Source organism: Pinus tabuliformis, chromosome 5_1, assembly GCF_031772625.1.
Source record: "Pinus tabuliformis cultivar Carrire ecotype Pingquan chromosome 5_1, CPIR1, whole genome shotgun sequence".
Lineage (NCBI taxonomy): Eukaryota > Viridiplantae > Streptophyta > Pinopsida > Pinales > Pinaceae > Pinus > Pinus tabuliformis.
The window spans coordinates 611041534-611061126 of record NC_142305.1 but is presented as its reverse complement, the minus strand read 5'-3'; positions in this window follow the sequence as shown (position 1 = coordinate 611061126).

Here is a 19593-nt window from a genome sequence, read left to right as displayed (position 1 = left end):
ATTGATAACTCTGAATGTGATATTTTGTAAAAGACAAAAAAAAAATACACTTGATGCAATCCTCTGACCTTTAAAAAAAATACAAAATAGTGTGAACTTGCTTTCATATTTCACATCAAAAATAAATGTGAATGCAAATGTATATAACTACCTAATATTATGTCAATCGAGGCAAAATTGAATGACAATAACAATTTCTATATAAAACAATAAATATTTTAACACTTAAACCCTGAAATCATTCAACAAGCAAGCAATAATACACTTATATCGAAACACAAAAATCATTATAGTCTAAGTATTAGTCCCATTCATATGCATAACTACCTAATATTATCTCAGTCGAGGCAAAATTGAATGACCATAACAATTTCTTATAAAACAATAAATCTTTTAACACTTAAACCCTAAAATCATTCAACAAGCAAGCAATAATAGACTTATATCGAAACACAAAAAAACATTACAGTCTCAGTATTAGTCCCGTTCATATGCAAACCACATACTCAAATGACCTAAATCCCAAAAATCATTCTAAGTATTCAGATCTGAGCAATGGACATATTGAAATTGTCTTTTAAAACATCAGTCTTAAAAGGTTAAAATGACCGAATATATGTATAAAACATAGCTAATATAGTAAGGAAAGATGTAATTAAATCATTGTTTATTCATAGATCACATTCATGGAAACAACAATGTTAATTCTTCAGAATTTCCCAAAACACGATTGAAAAAATTAAGAAGACATTCATAGGTAACTATGGATTTCAAACATCATATATAATTAAGTGTTGGTATACTAAAGTCGTTCAAACATAAACAAGAGTTACAGTAACAAAATCTATCAAATATTCCACAACCACCAAAACTTTTTAATCATCCTCCCCCCTTTCTCTCAAAAATTGAGGGTTTATATACATATTGATGAGCCCTCGATACTCTAAACTAAATCTTAGATTTCAAAATAGTATTCTCCAAAAATAAGATTAATAGTCTAACTGGCATGACCTCTCGAGAAAACTCATAATTGTTTGAAAGGAAATTAACATAATTAACTAACACAATATCCATAAGAATTTGAAACAAGTGAACCACATCCATAGCAACCAACTTCGTCTGAACAAATGCCAGCATCCAGTAGATGAGGATAACTTGTCACGAATCGAAAGCATGAAATCAATAAAACTGATATCATAATTAGCATAAGGCAACTACAGAATCTCAACTTTTGTAGCTACCTTCAAAACTAACAAACTAAAAAAAAATAACCAAGCATACCTTGCCAAAAGTCCAACCTATAAATAGGCAACTGACATCATATTATTTAGCATAGGTTTGACCTTGAAGATATGATGTTATAACTACATTGACATTGGCAAACTTAACAATAATATGAATATCTAATGACATCAACTTTTCCTCCAATCCAGAAGCTTTGTTATCCTGGGAATTTTCCATAAGTTGATTCATCATTATTAATTGGTCATTTTCTTCTTGAAGTTGTTGGATGTTATGTTTCAAACAAGGAACCATAACATAATAGAATTGCTTCCAATACATGCTTTGTGTGCATTTATCTAAATTAGGCTTGTATTGGCAGTGGCTATCACATTTTTTATCACCATCCTAGGTATGATTATTGTCATCAAAAAATTTAGAATTGTGATTTGGTTGGGGCTTATTCTTTTTCATCACAGGCTCGTCGAGAAACTCGACATCAACATAGGCCGCTTACTCTTAGTTTGAGATTGAAGGTCTAGACCTAGTTGACTATTTTCTTTCTTTTTTCCATGTTTAGAATGGTCATTATGGTCCTAGAAAGTTGGCTCAACATCATCCCTAAATTTGGGTTCCATTTCAATGTGTTGAAACTTAACTTTCCTTGTCATACTTCGTGTTACATGAGAATACATCGAATCATGGGTTTTAACCCTATCTTCATCCCATAAATCTGACTCATCATAATGGCACTGGTTATCATGTTCAAAATTGTCAACACCATGAGACTCAAACAGTGTCGAACTAGATGCTTTAAGTTGGGCGAAACCCTAGGGAGGATTTCTTTTTTATCAATAACATTGGTTTTTTCAAAACCATTATGGCCAAGGAATGAGTTCTGGGAATCCCCAGACTTATCCAAATGGTGATTAACCAAAACACAAATTAATCCATGATGAAACAGGGATTGTATAGGGTTCTTGCACTCACCTTGGTAGAACTTAGCCATTTTACAAAGGATCTAGTGCAAATAAAATGGGAGATTGAGCTTAAAGTTGAGAAACACCATTAACGTGCTTATATGGTAAAAGAAAACAAGCCCATGTCTACTCTCACAGGTAATAAAGCATCTAATAAAATAAAGAAAGTCTTATCATTTGGCTTTATTGGACTGGCCATGCATACCTTTCACATTGTAGGATCAGTTCTTTGAGACCATAAACTCTCGCCAAGGAATGTCATGCACACGACAATTTTTAGACCAATTTTTGCATTTTGTGGAGAGATGTGTTACTTCGGCAAAGAAGCCTACATCCACTTGCATCTCAATATCACCAACTGTTAGGTCCCTATACTACTAGTGTAAACCCTTATTGTTATTAGTAAAACCCCCTTATTATATTGTTGTGCCCATGTAGTCCCCATATTGCTATTATTGTGCCCCATAGAAACCCACTATTGTTATTATTGTGCCCTTACATTATTATTGTTATGCTAGCTCTGATTATATTATGACCCCTTAGACTCCTATATATAGAAAGGAGGTCTTGTCATTTGTATCATCCAAGAATTGTTAATTTGTATAATGTAAAGGAGGTTTCCCCCTCAAAGAGGCTTATTTCTAAGGCGTTAATCTATCTTTTCTATATTTTTTGAAATGGTTTCATAACATTTGGTATCAGAGCTTTGGATTCTAGGGTTTCGTTGCTCCCGACAGGTCATCGTGGAATTTTCATAATAACTTTTTTTTCTTCAACATTTTAGAAGCTAAAAAAAAACCATTTGATCCGACATCAATCTAAACTTCAGGTCCGAATTTCAGAGCTTGTCTCGTTATATTTTTGGAGATATGATATGATGAAGTTAGGGTTTTGTAGACTCCCGAATTACATTCCAAACAGGTGACCTCGGGAAAATTGTCATAAATTTTGTTCTAAGCATCAGACTGAAATTTTTTAAGAAGTTCCAGAAAGAGGACGGCATGTAGTTTTCTGTATATCAGTTTCAGATACTAAGTTCGAAACAGTGACACGTGGCACGTCGTAAAAATTTGCTCTACTCAACTAGTCTATAATCAGATCACCATGGGATATTTGGCATAACTCTTCCTTGGAGAATCCAATATTGATTAGACTTGTGGGGTTAGAAAGAGGACTCAAAGGGCTACTGCAAGATGCAATTTACAATATTCGAGATCCGTAGTTGCAAAGATACAATAGATTCAATATCGAGCTCTTTCAAAGTGAAAAAAAAGGTGTGTGGTTTTTTTTTTTAATTTTGCATAAGATTAGTTTGAAGGAATTCAAAGGTAATAGTGAAGAATTATTAGCATTAATTGATGCCCTGAAGAAATAAAATGGAAACACCTAGTAAGCAACCTGAAATTTGTAGCATGACTCGTGAAGAAGAGGAAGAAATGCAACATGATATATCAAAATTACAAGACCAAGTACAACAAATTTCACTCTCACAAAAGGTAACTGAAGCTAAGATGAATGGCGTGGAAGTTAATATGAATGGCGTGCAAGTTAAGATGGATGGCATCGAAGCTAAGATGGATGGCATGGAAGCTAAGATGAATGGCATGGGTGCTAAGATGAATGGCATGGACGCTAAGATGGAAGAATTGAAGATAAATTTGAAATGGTTACTAATGGTGAAAGGTTAGTAAAGGAAACTCATGATGAGAACAAAAGAAATGTTAATCATGATTTCATAGACTCTAATGTTGGATTGAAGACCCACCATGTTCCTAAAATCGATATGAGAAAATTTGGTGGCAAGGATCCCAGAACATGGATACTACGGATGGAGCAATTTTTCGATCTCCATAATGTGCAAAACACACAAAAGGTACGTATTGCAACTTTATATTTGGAACCAAATCAGTTTGTATGGTATCGATGGCTTTGCTCTCATAAAAAAATTGTCACTTGGGCAATTTTTATGGGAGAAATGATAGCACATTATGAGGATACAATAAGAAACACCTTTTTTAGCCAATTGATAAATCTTAAACAAAAGGGTCCAATGATGGAGCACATTGAGGACTTCCAAAAATTGAACATAAGGGTAAAAGATATTCCAGAGGAGCATAGGATTAATGTGTTCATAATGACTTTAAAGGATAATATCCAACATGAGGTTCACCTTTGGGAACCTGTTCATTGGAGAAGGCATTCAGGTTAGCAAGAAAAATGGAAAGCAAAATTATGGCTACCAAGAAGCCTACCACTCACAACTATAAAGATGGAAGTGTTGTTTCCCCTAGCCTTCCACAACCTACAAGGTTGACACCACAAAAATTGGAAGAAAAAATAGAAAAAGGGCTTTGTTAAAGTTGTGATAGCAAATACACTAAAGGTCATAAGTGTGTTGAGAAAAAATTATTCTACATAGATTGTGAAGAGGAGGAAGAAAAGGAACAAGAAATGTCAAAATAAGAGGATATACTCCAAGAACAAACCCTAGATAAAGAAGAAATGAATCTAACAATATCTTGTAATGCATTGTCTGGAATTACCACTCCTCAAACAATCAAGATAGAAGGACATATCAAGAAGAAAAAGGTAATAGTTTTGATTGATTCGGGAAGTACCCATAATTTTATTCATTGTAAGATAGCCAAGGTCATTATGGTCCTAGAAAGTTGGCTCAACATCATCCCTAAATTTGGGTTCCATTTCAATGTGTTGAAACTTAACTTTCCTTGTCATACTTCATGTTACATGAGAATACATCGAATCATGGGATTTAACCCTATCATCATCCCATAAATCTGACTCATCAAAATGACACTGGTTATCATGTTCAAAATTGTCAACACCATGAGACTCAGACAACGTCGAACTGGATGCTCGAAAGTTGGGCGAAACCATAGGGGGATTTCTTTTTTTATCAATAACATTGGTTTTTTCAAAACCATTATGGCCAAGGAATGAGTTCTGGGAATCCCCAAACTTATCCAAATGGTGTTTAACCAAAACACAAATTAATCCATGATGAAACAGGGATTCTATAGGGTTCTTGCACTCACCTTGGTAGAACTTAGCCATTTTACAAAGGCTCTTGTGCAAATAAAATGGGAGATTAAGCTTAAAGTTCAGAAACACCATTAACATGTGTATATGGTACAAGAAAACAAGCCCATGTCTACTCACAAGGAATAAAGCATCTAATAAAATAAAGAAAGTCTTATCATTTGGCTTTATTGGACTGGACATGCATACCTTTCACATTGTAGGAGCAGTTTTTTGAGACCATAAACTCTCGCCAAGGAATGTCATGCACATGACAATTTTTAGACCAATTTTTGCATTTTGTGGAGAGATGTGTTACTTCGGCAATGAAGCCTACATCCACTCGCATCTCAATATCACCAACTGTTAGGTCCCTATACTACTAGTGTAACCCCTTATTGTTATTAGTACAACCACCTTATTATATTGTTGTGCCCATGTAGTCCCCATATTGTTATTATTGTGCCTCATAGAAACCCACTATTGTTATTATTGTGCCCTTACATTATAATTGTTATGTCGGCTCTGATTATATTATGACCCCTTAGACTCCTATATATAGAAAGGAGGTCTTGTCATTTGTATCATCCAAAGAATTGTTAATTTGTGTAATGTAAAGGAGGTTTCCCCCTCGAATAGGCTTATTTCTAAGGCGTTGATCTATCTTTTCTATCTTTTTTGAGTTGGTTTCATAACATTTGGTATCAGAGCTTTGGATTCTAGGGTTCCGCCGCTCCCGACAGATCATCGTGGAATTTTCATAATAACTTTTTTTTTCTGCGACATTTCAGAAGCTTAAAAAAAACCATCTGAGCCGAAATCGGTCTGAACTTCGGGTCCAAATTTCAGAGCTTGTCTCGTTATATTTTCAGAGATATGATCTAAGGAAGTTATGGTTTTGTAGACTCCCGAATTACATTCCAAACAGGTGACCTAGGGAAAATCGTAATAAATTTTGTTTTGAGCATAAGATTGAAATTTTGTAAGAAGTTTCAAAAAGATGACGGCATGTAGTTTTCTGTGAATCAGATTCAAATTCTAAGGTCAAAACAGTGACACGTGGCACGTCGTACAAGTTTTCTCTACTGAACTAGTCTATAATCAGGTCACCATGGGAGATTTGGCATAAGTCTTCCTTGGAGAATCTAATATTGATCAGACTTGCAGGGTTAGAAAGAGGACTCGAAGGGCTACTACAAGACGCAATTTCTGATATTCAAGATCCGAGGTTTCAAAGATACAATAGATTCAATATCGAGCTCTTTCAAAGTGAAAAAAAAGGTGTGTAGTTTTTTTTTAATTTTGCATAAGATTGGTTAGAAGGAATTCAAAGGAAGTAGTGAAGAATTATTAGCATTAATTGATGCCCTGAAGAAAGAAAATGGAAACACCTAGTGAGCAACTTGAAATCTCTAGCATGACTCGTGAAGAAGAGGAAGAAATGCAACATAATATATCAAAATTACAAGACCAAGTACAACAAATTTCACTCTCACAAAAGATAACTAAAGCCAAGATGAATGGCATGGAAGTTAATATGAATGGCGTGCAAGTTAAGATGGATGGAATGGAAGCTAAGATGGATGGCATGGAAGCTAAGATGAATGGCATGGGCGCTAAGATTAATGGCATGGATGCTAAAATGGAAGAATTGAAGATAAATTTGAAATGGTTACTAATGGTGAAAGGTCAGTAAAGGAAACTCATGATGAGAACAAAAGAAATGTTAATCATGATTTCATAGACTCTAATGTTGGATCGAAGACCCACCATGTTCCTAAAGTTGATATGAGGAAGTTTGGTGGCAAGGATCCCGGAACATGGATGCTACGGATGGAGCAATTTTTTGATCTCCATAATGTGAAAAACACACAAAACGTACGTATTGCAACTTTATATTTGGAACCAATTCAGTTTGTATGGTATCGATGGATTTGCTCTCATAAACAAATTGTCACTTGGGCAATTTTTACGGAAGAAATGATAGCACATTATGAAGATACAAAAAGAAACACCTTTTTTAGCCAATTGATAAATCTCAAACAAAAGGGTTCAATGATGGAGCACATTGAGGACTTCCAAAAATTGAACATAAGGGTAAAAGATATTCCAAAGGAGCATAGGATTGATGTGTTCATAATGACTTTAAAGGAAAATATCCAACATGAAGTTCGACTTTGGGAACCTGATTCATTGGAGAAGGCATTCAGGTTAGCAAGAAAAATGGAAAGCAAAATTATGGCAACCAAGAAGCCTACCACTCACAACTATAAAGATGGAAGTGTTGTTTCCCCTAGCCTTCCACAACCTACAAGGTTGACACCACAAAAATTGAAAGAAAAAAGAGAAAGAGAGCTTTGTTATAGTTGTGATAGCAAATACACTAAAGGTCATAAGTGTGTTGAGAAGAAATTATTCTACATATATTGTGAAGAGGAGGAAGAAAAGGAACAAGAAATGTCAAAAGAAGAGGATATACTCCAGGAACAAACCCTAGATAAAGAAGAAATGAATCTAACAATATCTTGTAATGCATTGTTTGGAATTACCACTCCTATCAAGATAGAAGGACATATCAAGAAGAAAAAGGTAATAGTTTTTATTGATTCGGGAAGTACCCATAATTTTATTCATTGTAAGATAGCCCAGGTCATTATGGTCCTAGAAAGTTGGCTCAACATCATCCCTAAATTTGGGTTCCATTTCAATGAGTTGAAACTTAACTTTCCTTGTCATACTTCATGTTACATGAGAATACATTGAATCATGGGTTTTAACCCTATCTTCATCCCATAAATCTGACTCATCAGAATGGCACTGGTTATCATGTTCAAAATTGTCAACACCATGAGACTCAAACAATGTCGAACTGGATGTTCGAAAGTTGGGCGAAACCCTACGGGGGATTTCTTTTTTATCAATAATATTGGTTTTTTCAAAACCATTATGGCCAAGGAATGAGTTATGGGAATCCCCAAACTTATCCAAATGGTGTTTAACCAAAACACAAATTAATCCATGATGAAACAAGGATTCTACAGGGTTCTTGCACTCACCTCGGTAGAACTTAGCCATTTTACAAAGGCTCTTGTGGAAATAAAATGGGAGATTGAGCTTAAAGTTGAGAAACACCATTAACATGCGTATATGGTACAAAAAAACAAGCCCATGTCTACTCTCACAGGTAATAAAGCATCTAATAAAATAAAGCAAGTCTTATCATTTGGCTTTATTGGACTAGACATGCATACCTTTCACATTCTAGGGTTACGCCGCTCCAGACAGGTCATCGTGGAATTTTCGTAATAAATTTTTTCTCTGCAACATTTCAGAAGCTAAAAAAAACAATATTTGAGCTGAAATCAGTCTGAACTTCGGGTCTGAATTTCAAAGCTTGTCTTGCTATATTTTTGGAGATATGATCTGAGGAAGTTAAGGTTTTGCAGACTCCTGAATTACATTCCAAATAGGTGACCTGGGGAAAATTGTCATAACTTTTGTTCTGAGCATCAGATTGAAATTTTGTAAGAAGTTTCAGAAAGAGGACAGCATGTAGTTTTCTGTATATCAGTTTTAGGTACTAAGGTCGAAACAGTGACACGTGGCATATCGTACAAGTTTGCTCTACCGAACTAGTCTATAATCTGGTCAGCGTGGGAGATTTAGCATAACTGTTCCTTGGAGAATCCATTATTGATCAGACTTGCGAGGTTAGAAAGAGGACTCAAAGGAATACTGCAAGACGTGATTTCATATCTTTGAGATCCGCGGTTACAAAGATACAATAGATTCAATATTGAGCTCTTTCAAAGTGAAAAAAAGGGTGTGTTGTTTTTTTTTTTTTTTAATTTTGCATAAGATTGGTTTGACTAAATTCAAAGGGAATAGTGAAGAATTATTAGCATTACTTGATGCCCCGAAGAAAGAAAATGGAAACACCTAGTAAGCAACCTGAAATCTCTAGCATGACTCGTGAAGAAGAGGAAGAAATACAACATGACATATCAAAATTACAAGACCAAGTACAAACAAATTTCACTCTCACAAAAGGTAACTGAAGCTAAGATGAATGGCGTGCAAGTTAAGATGAATGGCATGGAAGCTAAGATGAATGGCATGGGCACTAAGATGAATGGCATGGACACTAAGATGGAAGAATTGAAGATAAATTTGAAATGGTTACTAATGGTGAAAGGTTAGTAAATGAAACTCATAATGAGAACAAAAGAAATGTTAATCATGATTTCACAGACTCTAATGTTGCATTGAAGAGCCACCATGTTCCAAAAATCGATATGAGGAAGTTTGGTGGCAAGGATACCGGAACATGGATACTACCGATGGAGCAATTTTTCGATCTCCATAATGTGAAAAACACACAAAAGGTACGTATTGAAACTTTATATTTGAAACCAAATCAGTTTGTATGGTATCGATGGCTTCGCTCTCATAAACAAATTGTCACTTGGGTAATTTTTACGGAAGAAATGATAGCACATTATGAGGATACAAACAGCAACACCTTTTTTAGCCAATTGATAAATCTCAAACAAAAGGGTTCAATGATGGAGCACATTGAGGACTTCCAAAAATTGAACATAAGGGTAAAAGATATTCCAGAGGAGCATAGGTTTGATGTGTTCATAGGGACTTTAAAGGATAATATCCAACATGATGTTCGCCTTTGGGAACCTGATTCATTGGATAAGGCATTCAGGTTAGCCAGAAAAATGGAAAGCAAAATTATGGCAACCAAGAAGCCTACCACTCACAACTATAAAGATGGAAGAGTTGTTTCCCCTAGCCTTCCACAACCTACAAGGTTGACACCACAACAATTGGAAGAAAAAATAAAAAAAGGGCTTTGTTACAGTTGTGATAGAAAATACACTAAAGGTCATAAGTGTGTTGAGAAGAAATTATTCTACATAGATTATGAAGAGGAGGAAGAAAAGGAAAAAGAAATGTCAAAAGAAGAGGATATACTCCAGGAACAAACCCTAGATAAAGAAAAAATGAATCTAACAATATCTTGTAATGCATTGTCTGGAATTACCACTCCTCAAACTATCAAGATAGAAGGATGTATCAAGAAGGAAAAGGTAATAGTTTTGATTGATTCGGGAAGTACCCATAATTTTATTCATTGTAAGATAGCCAAGGTCATTATGCTCCTAGAAAATTGGCTCATAATCATCCCTAAATTTGGGTTCCATTTCAATGTGTTGAAACTTAACTTTCCTTGTCATACTTCGTGTAACATGAGAATATATCGAATCATGGGTTTTAACCCTATCTTCTTCCCATAAATCTGACTCATTAGAATGGCACTGGTTATCATGTTCAAAATTTTCAACACCATGAGACTCAGACAGCGTCGAACCAGATGCTCGAAAGTTGGGCGAAACCCTAGGAGATATTTCTTTTTTATCAATAACATTGGTCTTTTAAAAACCATTATGGCCAAGGAATGAGTTCTGGTAATCCCCAGACTTATCCAAATGGTGTTTAACCAAAACACAAATTAATCCATGATGAAACAGGGATTGTACAGGGTTCTTGCACTCACCTTGGTAGAACTTAGCCATTTTACAAAGGCTCTTGTGCAAATAAAATGGGAGATTGAGCTTAAAGTTGAGAAACACCATTAACGTGCGTATATGGTACAAAAAAACAAGCCCATTTCTACTCTCGCAGGTAATAAAGCATCTAATAAAATAAATCATGTCTTATCATTTGGCTTTATCGGACTGGACAAGCATACCTTTCACATTGTAGGAGCAGTTCTTTGAGACCATAATCTCTCGCCAAGGAATGTCATGCACACAACAATTTTTAGACCAATTTTTGCATTTTATGGAGAGATATGTTACTTCGGCAACGAAGCCTACATCCACTCACATCTCAATATCACCAACTGTTAGGTCCCTATACTACTAGTGTAACCCCTTATTGTTATTAGTACAACCCCATTATTATATTGTTATTCCCATGTAGTAACCATATTGTTATTATTGTGCCCCATAGAAACCCACTATTGTTATTATTGTTCCCTTACATTATTATTGTTATGTCGGCTCTGATTATATTATAATCCCTTAGACTCCTATATATAGAAAGGAGATCTTGTCATTTGTATCATCCAAGAATTGTTAATTTATGTAATGTAAAGGAGGTTTCCCCCTCGAAGAGGCTTATTTCTAAGGTGTTTATCTATCTTTTCTATCTTTTTTGAGTTGGTTTCATAACATTTGGTATCAGAGCTTTGGATTCTAGGGTTCCGTCGCTCCCGACAGGTCATCGTGGAATTTTCGTAATAACTTTTTTTTCTGCGATGTTTCAGAATCTTAAAAAAAGCCCTATTTGAGCCAAAATCAGTCCAAACTTCGGGTTGGAATTTCAGAGCTTGTCTCGTTATATTTTCGGAGATATGATCTGAGGAAGTTAGGGTTTTGCAGACTCACGAATTACATTCCAAATAGGTGACCTGGGGAAAATCGTCATAACTTTTGTTCTGAGCATCAGATTGAAATTTTGTAAAAAGTTTCAGAAAGAGGACAGCATCTAGTTTTCTATATATCAGTTTGAGATACTAAGGTCGAAATAGTGACACGTGGTACGTCGTAAAAATTTGCTCTACTCAACCAGTGTATAATCAGGTCACCATGGAATATTTGGCATAACTCTTCCTTGGAGAATCCAATATTGATCAGACTTGCGGGGTTAGAAAGAGGACTCAAAGGGCTACTACAAGACATGATTTCAGATATTCCAGATCCGCAGTTGCAAAGATATAATAGATTCAATATCGAGATCTTTCAAAGTGAAAAAAAAAGGTGTGTAGTTTTTTTTAATTTTGTATAAGATTGGTTTGAAGGAATTCAAAAGGAATAGTGAAGAATTATTAGCATTAATTGATGCCCCGAAGAAAGAAAATGGAAACACCTAGTAAGAAACCTAAAATCTCTAGCATGACTCGTGAGAAAGATGAAGAAATGAAACATGATATATCAAAATTACAAGACAAGGTACATCAAATTTCACTCTCACAAAAGGTAATTGAAGCCAAGATGAATGGTGTGGAAGTTAATATGAAGGGAATGCAAGTTAAGATGGATGGCATGGAAGCTAAGATGAATGGCATGGACGTTAAGATGAAAGAATTGAATATAAATTTGAAATGGTTACTAATGGTGAAAGGTTAGTAAAGGAAACTCATGATGAGAACAAAAGAAATGTTAATCATGATTTCATAGAATCTAATGTTGGATTGAAGACCCACCATGTTCCAAAAATCGATATGAGGAAGTTTGGTGGCAAGGATCCCGTAACATGGATACTACGGATGGAGCAATTTTCCGATCTCCATAATGTGCAAAACACACAAAAGGTACGTATTGCAACTTTATATTTGGAACCAAATCAGTTTGTATGGTATCAATGGCTTTGCTCTCATAAACAAATTGTCACTTGGGCAATTTTTACGGAAGAAATGATAGCACATTATGAGGATACAAAAAGAAACACCTTTTTTAGCCAATTGATAAATCTCAAACAAAATGGTTCAATGATGGAGCACATTGAGGACTTCCAAAAATTGAACATAAGGGTAAAAGATATTCCAGAGGAGCATAGGATTGATGTGTTCATAGGGACTTTAAAGGATAATATCCAACATGAGGTTCGCCTTTGGGAACCTGATTCATTGGAGAAGGCATTCAGGTTAGCAAAAAAAAATGGAAAGCAAAATTATGGTGACCAAGAAGCCTACCACTCACAACTATAAAGATGGAAGTGTTGTTTCCCCTAGCCTTCCACAACCTACAAGGTTGACACCACAACAATTGGAAGAAAAAAGAGAAAAAGGGCTTTGTTATAATTATGATATCAAATACACTAAAGGTCATAAGTGTGTTGAGAAGAAATTATTCTACATAGATTGTGAATAGGAGGAAGAAAAGGAACAAGAAATGTCAAAAGAAGAGGATATACTCCAAGAACAAGCCCTAGATAAAGAAAAAATGAATCTAACAATATCTTGTAATGCATTGTCTGGAATTACCACTCCTCAAACTATCAAGATAGAAGGACATATCAAGAAGAAAAAGGTAATAGTTTTGATTGATTCAGGAAGTACCCATAATTTTATTCATTGTAAGATAGCCAAGGTCATTACTATCCTAGAAAGTTGGCTCAACATCATCCCTAAATTTGCGTTCCATTTCAATGTGTTGAAACTTAACTTTCCTTGTCATACTTCATGTTACATGAGAATACATCGAATCATGGGTTTTAACCCTGTCTTCATCCCATAAATCTGACTCATCAGAATGGCACTGGTTATCATGTTCAAAATTGTCAACACCATGAGACTCAGCTAGCGTCGAATTGGATGCTCGAAAGTTGGGTGAAACCCTGGGGGGATTTCTTTTTTATCAATAACATTGGTTTTTTCAAAATCATTATGGCCGAGGAATGAGTTCTAGGAACCCCCAGACTTATCCAAATGGTGTTTAACCACAACACAAATCAATCCATAATGAAACATGGATTATACAGGGTTCTTGCACTCACCTTGGTATAACTTAGCCATTTTACAAAGGCTCTTGTGCAAATAAAATGGGAGATTGAGCTTAAAGTTGAGAAACACCATTAACGTGTGTATATGGTACAAGAAAACAAGCCCATGTCTACTCTCACAGGTAATAAAGCATCTAATAAAATAAAGCAAGTCTTATCATTTGGCTTTATTGGATTGGACATGCATATCTTTCACATTGTAAGAGTAGGTCTTTGAGACCATAAACTCTCGCCAAGGAATGTCATGCACACGACAATTTTTATACCAATTTTTGCATTTTTTGGAGAGATGTGTTACTTCGGCAATGAAGCCTACATCCACTCGCATCTCAATATCACCAACTGTTAGGTCCCTATACTACTAGTGTAACCCCTTATTGTTATTAGTACAACCCCCTTATTATATTGTTGTGCCGATGTAGTCCCCATATTGTTATTATTATGCCCCATAGAAACCCACTATTGTTATTATTGTGGCCTTACATTATTATTGTTATGTCGGCTCTAATTATATTATGACCCCTTAGACTCCTATATCTATAAAGGAGGTATTGTCATTTGTATCATCCAAGAATTGTTAATTTGTGTAATGTAAAGGAGGTTTTCCCCTCGAAGAGGCTTATTTTTAAGGCGTTGATCTATCTTTTCTATCTTTTTTGCGCTGGTTTCATAACATTTGGTATCAAAACTTTGGATTCTAGGGTTCCGCCGCTCCAGACAGGTCATCGAGGAATTTTCGTAATAACTCTTCTTTTTTTCTACGACGTTTCAGAAGCTTTAAAAAAAAACCATTTGAGCCAAAATCGGTCTGAATTTCGGGTCCGAATTTCAGAGCTTGTCTCGCTATATTTTCGGAGATATGATCTAAGGAAGTTAGGGTTTTGCAGACTCCCGAATTACATTCCAAACAGGTGATCTGGGGAAAATCGTCATAATTTTTGTTCTAAGCATTAGATTGAAATTTTGTAAGAAGTTTCAGAAAGAGGATGGCGTGTAGTTTATTGTATATCAGTTTCAAGTACTAAGTTCGAAACAGTGACACGTGGCACGTCGTACAAGTTTTCTCTACTGAATTAGTCTATAATCAGGTCACCGTGGGAGATTTGGCATAACTCTTCCTTGGGGAATCCAATATTGATCAGACTTGTGGGGTTAGAAAGAGGACTCAAAGGGATACTACAAGATGCGATTTCAGGTATTTGAGATCTGTGGTTACAAAGATACAATAGATTCAATATCGAGCTCTTTCAAAGTGATAAAAAAGGTGTGTGGTTTTTTTTTTTTTAATTATGCATAAGATTGATTTGAAGGAATTCAAAGGGAATAGTGAAGAATTATTAGCATTAATTGATGCCCCGAAGAAAGAAAATGGAAACACCTAGTAAGCAACCTGAAATCTCTAGCATGACTCGTGAAGAAGAGGAAGAAATGTAACATGATATATCAAAATTGCAATACCAAGTACAACGAATTTCACTCTCACAAAAGGTAACTGAAGCCAAGATGAATGGCGTGGAAGTTAATATGAATGGCGTGCAAGTTAAGATGGATGGCATGGAAGCTAAGATGGATAGCATGGAAGCTAAGATGAATGGCATGGGCGCTAAGATGAATGGCATGGATGTTAAGATGGAAGAATTGAAGATAAATTTGAAATGGTTACTAATGGTGAAAGGTTAGTAAAGGAAACTCATGATGAGAAAGAAATAAATGTTAATCATGATTTCATAGACTCTAATGTTGGATTGAAGACCCACCATGTCCCGAAAATCAATATTAGGAAGTTTGGTGGCAACGATCCCGGAACATGGATACTACAGATGGAGCAAATTTTCGATCTCCATAATGTGCAAAACACACAAAAGGTATGTATTGCAAATTTATATTTGGAACCAAATCAGTTTGTATGGTATTGATGGCTTTGCTCTCATAAAAAAATTGTCACTTGGGCAATTTTTTCGAAAGAAATGATAGCACATCATGAGGATACAAAAAGCAACACCTTTTTTAGCCAATTAATAAATCTCAAACAAAAGGGTTCAATGATGGAGCACATTTAGGACTTCCAAAAATTGAACATAAGGGTAAAAGATATTCCAGAGGAGCATAGGATTAATGTGTTCATATGGACTTTAAAGGATAATATCCAACATGAGGTTCGCCTTTGGGAACCTGATTCATTGGATAAGGCATTCAGGTTAGAAAGAAAAATGGAAAGCAAAATTATGGCAACCAAGAAGCCTACCACTCACAACTATAAAGATGGAAGTGTTGTTTCCCCTAGCCTTCCACAACCTACAAGGTTGACACCACAACAATTGGAAGAAAAAAGAGAAAAGGGGCTTTGTTACAGTTGTGATAGCAAATACACTAAAGATCATAAGTGTGTTGAGAAGAAATTGTTCTACATAGATTGTGAAGAGGAGGAAGAAAAGGAACAAGAAATGTCTAAAGAAGAGAATATACTCTAGGAACAAAGCCTAGATAAAGAAGAAATGAACCTGACAATATCTTGTAATGCATTGTCTAGAATTACCACTCCTCAAACTATCAAGATAGAATAACATATCAAGAAGAAAAAGGTAACAGTTTTGATTGATTTGGGAAGTACCCATAATTTTATTCATTGTAAGATAGCCAAGGAATTGAATTGCTTCCTATATCTAGCACCAGAGTGTCAAGTGATGGTTGCAAGTGGAGGAACCATAAATTGCTCTAGAAAGTGCCATAATATCAAGCTATCCATGGGATAATATGTATTGAATAGCCCAATGCTTTCCATTCCAATGGGTGTTGTTGATGTTGTACTAGGAGTCCAATGGCTACAATCCTTGGGTACAATAGATTTTAATTTTTAAGAAATTTTCATGAAATTTTGTGCGGATGGAAAGGAATTTGAATAAGGGGTATTGGAGGGAAACAAGGAAAGATAATCAGCTCTAACGGTATGACAAAGCTTCTAAAGAAGGAACAACGAGGTGTAATTTCACAATTATGTTCGCTAGAGGTTCCCACATCGAAATCATCTATTTCTCCATATCTCCAAAAAGTCTTGGACAATCATTCCAAGGTATTTGAGACTCCCAAAGGCCTCCCACCTATTCATGATCATGATCATTCTATTCATTTGATTCCAGGAAGTGTTCCTCCAAACATAAGGCTGTACAGATATCCATATGCCAAAAAGAGTGAAATTGAACGTATGGTTACAGAAATGCTAGAGTTTGGTATAATTCAACCTAGTCAAATTTCTTTCTTTGCTCTAGTAGTATTGGCGCACAAGAAGGATGGATCATGGCGCATGTGTCCGGATTATAAGGAGCTCAACAAGCTCACTATTAAAGATAAATTTCCCATTCCTGTCATTGATGAATTATTGGATGAATTGCATGGAACAACTTACTTCACCAAGTTGGATCTTCGCTCAGGATATCATCAAATCAGAATGAAGACTCAAGACATTCCGAAAACAACATTTAGAACTCATGAGGGTCATTATGAATTTTTGGCCATGCCTTTTGGCCTTACCAATGCACCTTCTACATTTCAAGGTTTGATGAATTCCATTTTCAAACCCTTCCTTAGAAAATTTGTGTTAGTATTTTTTGATGATATACTAATTTACAACAAGTCTTGGAAGGATCATGTTCAACATGTCGACAGGGTGGTCAAACTATTGGAGGAGAAACAATTATATGCAAACAGCTCCAAATGTTTCTTTGAAGTACAAGAGGTGGAATATATGGGTCATATTGTATCTCATGAAGGTGTTAAGGTAGACCCTAGCAAAATTAAAGCCGTTAAGGAATAGAAAATCCCCACATCCATAAAGCATCTACGAATATTTCTCGGGTTGACAGGGTATTATCGCAAGTTGGTTAAGAATTATGGGAGAATACCAACACCTCTAACAACATTATTGAATAAATATGCATTTTCATGGACTCCAAAAGTAACAAAGGCCTTCGAACATCTTAAAGAGGCAATGTGCCAAGCACCGGCCTTAGCTACGTCGGACTTCACAAAAACCTTTATTATGGAATGTGATGTTTCAGGAAATGGAACTGGTTTTGTTTTAATGCAAGATGAAAGACCCATTTCTTTCGAAAGTCGTCCAATCAAAGGAAAGTATGTACACAAAGCTATTTATGAGAAGGAAATGTTGGCAATACTACATGCACTTAAGAAATGGCGACCTTACCTAATGGGAAGACACTTCAAGGTAAAATTGGATCATGATAGTCTGAAATACTTTTTAGAACAAAGATTATCTTTAGAAAAAAAAAAGAAAAAATGGGTCACAAATATGTTGGGTTATGACTTTGAAATCATCTAAAAAAAAGGGAAGCAAAATGTTGTTGCAGATGCACTCTCAAGAAAGGATGAGGATGTGGAAGCATTGTTTTGTGCTATTTATATTATCCAACTAGATTGGATAAATGAAGCAAGGGATGAATGGAAGAAGGACGAAGAAGTGTGGCCACTCATTCAAAAGTTGCAGAAGATCCCAGTTCAAACAATATTACCAGAACTTGACGAAGAAGGAAAAATCATATTGGAACCTGGAGCAGTCACATAAACAAGAACCCAACAACTATGAAATCGATCAATTTCAGAGTATCTCATCAAATGGAATAACTTACCTGCTGAATATTCCACATGGGAGGACAATAATTTTATACAGAAGCATAAAGAACTACTCAAGCGTTGAGAACAACACTTTTTGAAGGAGAGGGGCATGTTAGGTCACTATACTACTAGTGTAACCCCTTATTGTTATTAGAACAACCCCCTTATTATATTTTTGTGCCCATGTAGTCCCCATATTGTTATTATTGTGCCCCATAGAAGCCCACTATTGTTATTATTGTGCCCTTACATTATTATCGTTATGTTGGCTCTGATTATATTATGGCCCCTTAGACTCCTATATATACAAAGGAGGTCTTACCATTTGTATCATCCAAGAATTATTCATTTGTGTAATGTAAAGGAGGTTTCCCCCTCGAAGAGGCTTATTTCTAAGGTGTTGATCTATCTTTTCTATCTTTTTTGAGCTGGTTTCCTAAGTATGAGTATTGTCATCAACAAATTTAGAATTGTGATCTGGTTGGGGCTTATTCCTTTTCAACACACGCTCGTCGAGAAACTCAACATAAACATAGACCTCTTTAACAGGGACCTTCTTACCCCTATTTCATCGTGTCTAGTATATTTTTTAGCTATCCGCTTACTCTTAATTTGAGATTGAAGGTCTGGACGTAGTTGACTATTTTCTTTCTTTTTTCCATGTTTAGAATGGTCATTATGGTCCTAGAAAGTTGGCTCAACATCATCCCTAAATTTGGGTTCCATTTCAATGTGTTGAAACTTAACTTTCCTTGTCATACTTTGTGTTACATGAGAATACATTGAATCATTGGTTTTAACCCTAGCTTCATCCCATAAATCCAACTCATCATAATGGCATTGGCTATCATGTTCAAAATTGTCAACACCATGAGACTCATAAAGCATTGGAGTGGATGCTCGAAAGTTGGGCAAAACCCTAAGGGGGATTTCTTTTTTATCAATAACATTAGTTTTTTCAAAACCATTATGGCGAAGGAATGAGTCCTAGGAATCCCTAGACTTATCCAAATGGTGTTTAACCAAAACACAAATTAATCCATGATGAAACAGGGATTGTACAAGGTTCTTGCACTCACCTTGGTAGAACTTAGCCATTTTACAAAGGCTCTTGTGCAAATAAAATGGGAGATTGAGCTTAAAG